The 10,468-nt window shown below is 36.4% G+C and overlaps 1 long non-coding RNA gene and 1 pseudogene across 1 annotated transcript in view; one reads left to right on the top strand and one right to left on the bottom strand.

Moving 5' to 3' along the window:
• Positions 1-10,468, bottom strand: part of LOC103585261 — a 30,962-nt gene that overhangs the window by 12,601 nt on the left and 7,893 nt on the right. The gene's annotated exons all lie outside the window — the stretch shown is intronic.
• On the top strand, positions 4,324-5,051 carry LOC103585260 (annotated as a pseudogene).

The following is a 10,468-nucleotide window of genomic DNA, read 5'->3' on the forward strand; positions in this document are numbered from 1 at the left end:
AGGTGAATGAATCAATTCACACACATACATACACACACACTCTCACACACACACAAAAAAAACAAAGAAACAACAACAACAACAACAACAACAACAAAAAAAAACGGGGGGGGGGGAGAGGAAGATATAACAACCACAACTCTTTTTTTTTTTTTTGAAGTTCTTACAACAAGAAAATGGAGGGGACACATCTGGGTGGGAGGGAGGAGATGGAGGAGGGAGGGAGGTTTCGGTGAAGGGACACAATAACTAACTACATTGTATATTGACAAAATAAAAAAAATAAACAAATGACTGAACATAAAAGTGAAAACCTTCTCTGAGCAAATGACCTGTGCAAGATTATAAAAATGAAATCCAGAAAGATAAACTAAAGACCTCAAAATATAGAAGTTAAATCCTGAAATAAAAACAAATAGAACAAACTTTCAAAAAAAAAAAAAAAAAAGAGCTTAATTTTGATTTTATATCAGTGACTAGAGATAAAAAACAAATAAAAATGTAATTCCCCTCTGCTTGGCTCATTGGAACATTTATTCTATTTTATAGGATAATGTGTTGACTGATTCTAAAATTGCAATAAAGCTAATTGAAATCTTCAACTACATTTGTTGTAATTTTGTTCTTTGACAGTTCTGGCAACCAATAAAGGGACATGAAGGAGACTGATGATGGCCCCCAAGACCCCTCGAGGAAGGCAGGAGGTGTCTCCTGCATTAAGCTCCTTTTTGTGGGGACCACTGTCTTCTTCATGGAGTCCTATGAGTTGTGAGTAAGTCTCTCTCAGGTCTCAACTCTGCTCTTGACATTTGAGCACCCTGATCTCTTTGGCTTTTGGGGATACCATGGGATAGGTTGTGCTGGGAGAGAGCATTTGACTTGGGGATACCAAGGGTTAGTTTGTGCTGTGGCAGGGCACATGGCCTTTGGGTTTGCAGTGGCTGATGAGTGACTGGCAAGATGGACTGCAGTTTTAAAGGTAACTGACAGCAGTTGCAGTAAATGGCTATTGCTGCAGGGGTTGTGAACTCTGGCTTTTGAAATTCACAGGAATGTGGGTTCCTTTTATATGGTGAGTGCTGAGGTAAGGGAAGCTTTAGGTATCTGGCTGGGTCAGACAAAAACTGGGAAATCATTGGCTAAATTGGTCAAGGAAATCTCAGAACCAAAGCCATCTCAGCTCTGAGAAGACCAAAATCCAACATAAGAATGGGATTTATCCTAATTTCTAAAGTTCTGAGTAATCTGCCCTCCAGTGTGACTGCCTTTTTCATATGTAAGAAGGGCCCCAGAAGCTACAAATATTTACAAAAGTGGCAAAATCTTACTAAAAATAATTCAGAATTATGATGGCCTTTATGTGAAATGTTCCAAAGATCAATCCTTTCCCTTCCATGAACAGCTATTGTGCTTCCCTGTTTGCCTGGCTCTTTGCCCTGAGAATTTGGCTGGACTGTCAGGAGCACATGATTTATAGGGCCTGCATGTGCAAGCAGCCAACCAAAACATCAGGGGAACTCTAAGAATATGGCCAGACAGAAATAGAGGTTACACCCCGTTTGCAGCTAAATGAACTGCTGCCAGCTCTCAAAGATTTATCTAAAAAATTTTTTTTTTTTTTTTGCCTATTTTTGGAAATGGCTCTTGGAGGGGCTAAAGTTCAGTTTTAAATAAGGGCAACTTAATTATGCTCACCTAGAAGCTTCACAATTTTGTATTGACTCTTTAAAAAGCTGTTCACAGAGGCTGGCTGGTTAGCTCAGTTGGTTAGAATCCAGCCTTATAACATGAAAGGAAGGCCACAGGTTTCAATCCCCATGCCAGCCAGCCAGAAAAATAAATAAAAACAAAAACAAACAAAAAACACTGTTCCTAGAAGACCAGATCAAAAGCTTAAGCTGCTAATTGATGAAAAAATTAAATCTACCAACCTTTTTGATTAGTTGTTATTTCAATCCAAAGCCAAAAAGCAGCTAACGTATTTTTAAAGGTCCTAGGTCAAGAAGAAATAGAAAATGCCTTTCTTTACCATATTTGTTATAGGTCTCTACCCTGAAGTAAGTAATTTAATTAATAAGACAAAACACAACTTTCTGACTCTACTTAGCAATCTTGAAACTCTTTGTAAAAGACATTTACATCTATAAAAGAAATCTTTATTGCCTCCCTCCTAGCACCTAAACCACTAGAAACTTTTGCAATGGGGAAGACATTGATTTAAAGTTTACATAATAAATGTTAACTTTGCTTAAGTTGCTTTTTCTGTAAATTGTCTTAGATGGGTCTTTACATAAGCCTTTCTTTGCTTGGATAAATTGTCTATCTTGTTTCATGTAAGAGTAATCTAGAAGTGCAAATTTGGGGGAGCCAGCTAAAAATTGTTAGGGCAATGGAATAGATAATCATAAGATTGGTAAAGTAAAGGGGCAGAAACTACTTAAAAACTGGCAAATGAAAAATCTTAATTAAAGCTATAGGGCCGGCCTGGTGGCGCACTGGATAAGTGCGCCGCTTGGGAAGCGCGGCGGCGCTCCCGCCCGAGGGTTCGGATCCCACATACAGACCGGTTCCCGCTCACTGGCTGAGTGAGGCGCGGGAGCAACACCGAGGGTTGCAATCCCGTTGCCTGTCCCCGGTCCGGTACGGGGGCAACACTGAGGGTTGCGATCCGTTGCCGGACACGGAAAAAAACAAAAAAAAAAAAAAAAAAAAAAAAAAAAAGCTATAAGATTAGCTTCTTTCTGTGTGTCTGTATGTCTAGATGTGTTACATGTATGTAACATTTCTCTAACAAAATGTATACAAGAGCTCTAATTAATTGGCTTAAAAAAAAAAGAGTAAGTGGGCAGTCTGCCTCCTCTCCCAGCAAGTAGGGAAGAGAGCAGTGCCTGGGGCCTTGGCGGGAGATAAGGTTAGCCCACTCCCTCCACCCAAAAGTGGGCAAGAGAGCAGCACCTGGGGGGGCCTAGGAAGTAGCAAAGGGCAGGCAGCCCCTCTGCCCAGAAGCAGGGAAGATACCACACCAAAAACACCACTTCCGCACAGGTAGCCAACCATAGCCACCACCACAGCCATGGCTACTGCAAAAGAGCAGCGGTAACCACAGCCACTGTGCAGGTGGCCCGCCAGAGACTCAACTGCATTGATACAAGGAGTGTCACCAGCAGAGACTAGAAAAAGAAGAGGATGTCTTATCTTCTCAACTCCCTCTCCAGAGTAATAGAAGAAGCAACTGCTCTAGCAGATTACCAGACATCAATGTAGAGATACTAGAAATATGAAAATCCAAAAAAAAATGACACCACCAAAAGAATATAGCACTTCTCAACTACCAGAGCCTATTGAACAGGAAACCCTTGAAATGTCTGAAAAGCACAAATGAGAGCTTAAGCAAAAACAAGCAGAAGAAAAAATTTCTGATCTTGAAGATAGTATTCTTGAAATAACCCAGATGAACCAAAAAAGGGAAAAAAGTATTTTAAAAAAATTAAGAAAATCTAAGAGAGCTAGCTGACAACCTTAGGTGCACAAACATTCAAACTGTGGGTGTTCCAGAGGGGAGAAGAAAGGAAAAGGCATGGAAAACCTACTCAATGAAACAGTAACAGAAATAGGGAGAGACATGGACATTCGGACCCAGGAGGCTCAAAGATCCCCAAACAGATTCAACCCCAAAACATCCTTGCCAAGACACACTGTAGTCAAACTGGCAAAGCTCAAAGACAAAGAGAGAATCTTAAAAGAAGCAAGAGAAAAGCATCAAGTCACCTCTAAGGGAGCCCCTATCAGACTAACAGTAGACTTCTCAACAGAAACTCTATAGGTCAGAAGAAAATGGGATGATATATTCAAAATACTAAAAGAAAAAAAAAAAACTGCCAGCCGAGAATACTATATCCAGCATGGCTATCCTTCAGAAATAAGAGAGAAATAGTATATTTTCCAGTTCAATTTTCTCATATTGAACAAACAAAAACTGCAGGAGCTCCCCAACACTTGACCAGCCCTACAAGAAATCCTCAAGGAAGTCCTGTATCTGGAATCTGAAAAACAAAAATCACTACCACAAATACACAAGAAAGAACAAAACTCCCTGGTTGAACAAAAATCCAAATGAAAAAGAGAAAGAAACTAAATCTTACCATCACAAAAAAACATAATGACAATGTAATAATGCCCCTGATTAATTTCCGATTTTAGTAATTTTGGTCTTCTCTCTTTTTTTTTCTTAATCAGCCAAGATTTGCCAATTTTGTTGATTTTTTTAAAGAATCAACTTTTGGAAGATGGCTGCTGGGCAGCCACTTCCTCACTGAAGAAAAGATGCAGAGTGGGCTGCTACCTCCTGGTCTAAACAAAAGTGATGTTGAGTCAAATTCCGAAGATGAAGCCACATTAGAGAACTCCGCACTTAACTTATGGGAAGATGATAAAGAGAATGGGACCATTGGAAAAACAGAAATCTCAGATTTCCCAACAGATGGACCAAAAACAAACAGAGGCAAATGTAAATGCATATGAAGAGTGTCCTTCTGGAGTTCCCCTACATATGTGGAGTAAATTTCAAGAATTGCATAAAAAATATTCTGAACAGAAAACCTCAGCCTCAAGATTCAGAGGGAAGAAAAGAAAATGCTCCAGAAAAGATAAACTGAAGAATGAAAAAGAATCTCATATTGAACAGTCCTCAAGTGAAACCCAGTGGAGGGAGCTTACTCAGTTTTTTGGAGTCAATGATAAATTCGAACCCCCTGTTAAAAAGAAAAAATTGACAAGTCAGGCCTTGGATAGAACAGGCTGTAGAGGAGTGGAATATTGAGGTTGAGGAGCTCAGCAACCAGCTAGCTACTCGAGAGCTTGGTGTATAAATTGCCAAAGCAGTTGCCTGCCACAGCTTTGTAAAAGCCAAAAAGGAAGCTGAAAATTCACAGGCTGCTCAAAAAAAGAAGAAACTTGCATGGGGGTTTGAAGCAAAGAAGAGGTGGGAAACCAAAAGCAACATGGGATATATGTAACTTGCCAGAGTTCTTCAAGACATTTGTAGACTCAAGTGCTCAATTAACTGAAAATATTTTTTTGCTTATGTTAAATACGTCAGGAAATTGATAGAAGTAGAAAAAAATAAGCATAAAATTTGGGAGTTAATATTAACTCTTCTCAATCTTTTTCTAAGGAGTTCATCTTAATTGAAGTAAATGAAGTGAAACATTCTGTTATTTGTGTAAGAAGTCTAAGCTTACATGCAGAAAAAAAGGATAGGGTTTTATCTATTTAGTCAGTTATATAGATATGCAGTATAAAATCAATTCTGCTTTTTCATCCATTTGGTGTAGCATAGCCAGTGAGCTTCTTGTACTTTCTTATCTGTACTGGGTGTAACTGCACTTATACTTACTGGAATTGTGTTTTTAAGACTGGCATTTGTTTATAATGGATTAATCATAAGTACAAAAGAGTCTCAATTGATACTGTCTTTACAAATGACTTGAATTGCCCTAATGTCATAAAAGTAATTATTGATTCTTTATTGGTCACAGTAGAATTGATATTTCAGTCACTTAGTAAACACAGTTGATTAATTTTTGTGTACCTTCACATAAAATACTACAATAAAAAAAGAGACAGAAAAAAAATCAACTTTTGGTTTTGTTGATTTTCTCTATTGTTTTTTAATCCCCTAATTTCATATATTTCTGTTGTAATCTTTGTTTTTTCCTACTTATATTTGCTTTTGTTTTAGTTTGCTCTTCTTTTTCTATTTTCTTAAGGTAGAAGTTTACATTACTGACTTTAGATTTGTCTTATTTTTGATACAGGTGTTTATGGGTATAAATTTTCCTGCAGGTACTGCATGAGCCCTACATCCTAAAATTTTGATATGTTGTGCTTTGATTTTTATCACAAAGTACTCCAATTTCCCTGTAATTTTTTCTTTTTACCCATTGATTAATTAGGAGAGTGCTGTTTAATTTTCTAAATTTCCTTCTGTTTTAATGGTCAGAAAACATATTTTCTATGATCTTAGTTTTAAAAAATGTATCCAGACTTGTTTCGTGGGGAAAAAAAGCCTACATTTTACATTTTGTAGCAATGAATATGCCAACTATGAGATGATCCTGATTTGATCATCACAGATTGTACACAAATACTGATAGTCAACTCTGTATCCCATAAACATGCATAATCAATTATGTTTCAATAAAAAAAATTTTTAAGTATACTCTTTAATCAAATTTTATCAAAAAACAAAAATAGAGAACCTAACTCAAATGCCTTTTAGTTCACGTGACTTAGGTAAATCCTAGGTAAATAAGACTAGCTGAATATTGTTGGGCTATGCTTCTGACCAGCAAAACACCCACATATTTAACTTTAGGGTTCTTAGTTGGCAACTGCCTAACATTCATATGCTATAAAATTGGTTAACAAGAAAATAACTTCAGAAGATAGTTTTGTTCAATGTCGCATAGAATTTTCATGATAAGTTCAAGCATGGTTGTTTAAAATAAGTAAATCAGGCATAGATGTTTACAAACAAACTGTTCATAGTTTGAAAAAGTCTTTTTGGTAACTTGAAATTGAGGTGAAATTAAGTAATAGATATTCATTAAATGTCTGGGTTATTTAAAATACTAAAACATTAATTATTAAACATGTTTAAAGTTTATATACATTAACATTTTGTTTTAATATAGGATAGAAAACTATACATATTTGGGTCTGTTGTAAGAATGAAAAAATTGTTCTATGATGAAGTACATATTTCTAGAAATTATAAAATGTAGATTCATAAAGTGTTGGTTTGTGACAAAAAATTCAAAATAGATTACTTCCTAGTTTTTCACAAATTTAAGGGTTGCTGTGAGTTAAAAATTAATATTTAATTAAAACTACTAAAAATAGGGAAACGATTCTGTATGCAAGATGTAAAAGAAAAGTAACATATGTTGTTAAAAAGGAGAAATGTTGTCTAAATTCTATAATTAGAAGGAAATTATTTATAGGTTTTTCTAAAATTGGAGCATTAATATCAAAAGCACTCTGATTCAAGGCTAGAGTTTGCTCCTTTATGTTGAAACAGAGTTTTCTTGAAGCACTGAACTGCTCTTAATAAAAAATTGAGAGGTTTTTTATCTTTTAGGTGACTGGCCTAAGAAACAGATTCTGTGTTTTGTCAGGACAATTTCTTGTGCTTTGTGCCTTTGAAATCTCTTGTCACTTTTGTTTTATTTTGTAATGATTTATTATCCTATTTAAGTGTTTCAAACCTTTGTTATTTGACAAACTTCTGAAAATGAAATTCTAAAAATTAAGTCTTTTTGACTTTAAGTAGCTTTGAGATGTTGAGGGCCCTAGAACTTCTCAAAGGATCTATGAAAGAGAGATACCAAAACTAATTGGACTTATCTGATAGGTTAAATTAGATAGGAAGCATTGTCAAAACAAGAAATGATGTTTAATCTTCTTTGAGTTACATAGATAAGCTATTAGTATGTGTTACAAAACTGTATAAGATTCCTAAAAATCTGTGTCTTGATATAAATGCTGCCACTCATAATTTTGTTTATTTTAAATTGTCGTGTATCACAGAAAAAACTAAATTTTCTTATCAGTTGTATAACTCTCATCAGATCTTTTTGGCCATTTTAAGTTGTGATAGCCACTGTTACTTACTTTATTCTGATGCCTTTTCTCAAAGTTCTTTGCAAGCAATTATAGTTTTTAAAGTGTTCTATCTTCAAGGAAGTTCATAGAAAGAACGGAAAGAACTCTGACAAGTACCAGTTCCTAATAACTTTGAGTTCATACTGTTGGGCTGAACTTCCAAAAATTCTAATGAAGAGACTGATGGGTTTGTGAAATTGCTAACCAAGGTCTAACAGAACAAAAGTTAAAATTACACAAAACTGATGAAGAATTATGGGTTTTTTCAGCTTCTTTACTTTGAAATGTTGCTGGTTCTATTAATGTTTGTTTTCCAGACAAGAAAACTTTTTAAGCTACAGCAATCAAAGCATACTTTTGTAAATGGAAATTGAAACACTTGCTTTTCCTCTCTACTGATTCCTCTAGAATTTGGAAACTAGTTATGAGTATGCTTATTTTTATGGAAATATGGTTATTTACATAAGTTCTATAAGAATCTATTCTCTTTAACAAGATACAATTGGAAACATTAGTTACATTACCAGGGCTTTAACTGGAATGTCATATTTGAAAATATGCATAGAACTGGCTTTAAGGGTTCTGAACCTTATTGTGAGTGAATAAAAAGTTTTCACTTCCTAGCAGGCCCAGGAACCCTAAGATATAAAATACAGCAGGCAAAGTCTAATGTCTACCTTGGCTTAGCTTCCTAGCATTGAGATTTTTAAAAGTCTAATCTGATATTCCTTGTCAAGATTCCCAAGAAAACAAATTTTAAAAGGAGCCTATGTAGTTATTCCTGAAGCATTTCTGTAAAGAACTAGGCAAATTGGTCTTGCTAAGATTATCTCTGTAGAAATGGGGGTGACGAAAGATGAAAAAATTTGTGTTTCAAAACAAAACTATAGTATACCTGTTATTAGGTTGTAGCCCTGTTTACTGCTTTTGAGTTCTACTATCTACCTGCAGACTGGACTGGATTCTGAATTGTTCTAGTTTTCTCTAATACCTGGTTACAACTCTCCAAGAATAAGAACTGCTCTATTCCTGAAGACCTATAAGCTGAAGCTGGACAATGCAATGTAAATTTCAGGGACAAGTTTCATGAGTGACATGTGGGCCACACCAAGAATTCACCAAACACATCTGATGTCATAACCAGAGACATTCAAACTGCAAACCAGGATGAGAAGTTGCCAACTTCATGCTGTGGACAACTTTGTTCCCCAAGATCACTGGAACACACTTCCTATTAAAATGAGACTCTGACCCCTCTTAATTTTTTCCTTTATGCCTTCCTCTTTCATTTGAAAGGATGATGCTGTAGTTAAAATTTCAAAATAAAACCTTCTGTGGGTAACTTGCAAATTGTTGCTCCCTGCTTCAACCTATTCACTGGATGGTAGATTACCTACTAACTGAACAGGGAATACTGTGCAGTTGTTAACACTTCTTGCTGCACATGGATAAATACATCAGTATTGTAGAGACTCAGTTACAAAAGGTTAATGAACAGGCTGCTCGGTTAAAATGGGTAGACTGCTCATCTGACTCATCCTTTGATCTGTTTGACTTTGGTTGGTTTTGTTCATGGGGATGCTGGCTTAGGAGCGTACTCCAAACTCCTGGTACTATCCTCTGGATAGTCATAATACCACCCTTCCTGGTACAATACACTCTCTCAAAAGTTTTAAATGTGTTTGTGCAGCCATCATTGAATGTCAAATGGTATCTTGTCAAATGGGCTGAAAAGCAAAGAAATGCATGATAATGACTCTCTAACATAAATGACATGCTGAGATGGGAACCCAGAATGATGGTAACTGAGAGTGGATCTAAAGCTCTTGGTTTTAAAAGGGCAGAAGTGTAACATAAAAATTATAGGAGGCTACATTTTGGGGCTGAGTTCCTGTACTAGGTACCAAAAAAAAAAAAAATGTTAAAAATCAAAATGTTAACACATTTCCAAAGTTCCACAACACTTAAGTTGGGGTCTGACCTTCTCAGAAGTCAGGAGAATGATACAAGCCAATTTCCCAAAACAGGCTGGTTTAAATCATCAATCGGTATGATAATGAACTTCCCTATGCTTTAAACCTTAACCAAAAAAGACAGCATAAAATAAACTGAAGTTATTATCCTATTGTACAGCTTACTGTACTATGTTACAGGCAAAGTAACTTTGAAAGGAACAATCTGCTTTTTCTATTTTCTGCTTTCCTTAGCCATTTTCAGTCAATAAAGCAAATATCCTATGTTTGCCATACAAGAACACTTACTCTGTTACACAGTATTACCTCCTCTCCAGTCCAAGATCCAAAGCAAAGTCACTTGATACCCTCAAAAAAAAAAAAAGTGAGTTATTTGTAAGACTACACAACAGAAAAATTACTGTGCCAATTGTGAGAAAAAACAAAAACACATTTTTAAATCATTTTGTACAGCTTTCTGAAGAATGCTTCCCAGAAGAGTCATCATCTATCCAGAACATGGTACCTCAATAGAAATTACCAAACCAGGGCCGGCCCGGTGGCGCACTGCTACAGTGCGCCCCTTGGGAGCGCGGCGGCGCTCCCACCGAGGGTTCGGATCCCACATACAGACCGGTTCCCACTCACTGGCTGAGCGAGGTGCGGGCGCAGCACCTAGGGTTGCGATCCCGTTGCCGGTCCCGGTCCGGTACGGGCGCGACACTGAGGGTTGCGATCCGTTGCCGGACACGAAAAAAGAAAAAAAAAAAAAAAAAAAAGAAATTACCAAACCAGTGTGTCTTAAATTTTTTTTAATCTATCTATCTATCTATCTATCTATCTATCTATCT

This window comes from Galeopterus variegatus, unplaced genomic scaffold (genome assembly GCF_000696425.1).
Source record: "Galeopterus variegatus unplaced genomic scaffold, G_variegatus-3.0.2 Scaffold227, whole genome shotgun sequence".
Lineage (NCBI taxonomy): Eukaryota > Metazoa > Chordata > Mammalia > Dermoptera > Cynocephalidae > Galeopterus > Galeopterus variegatus.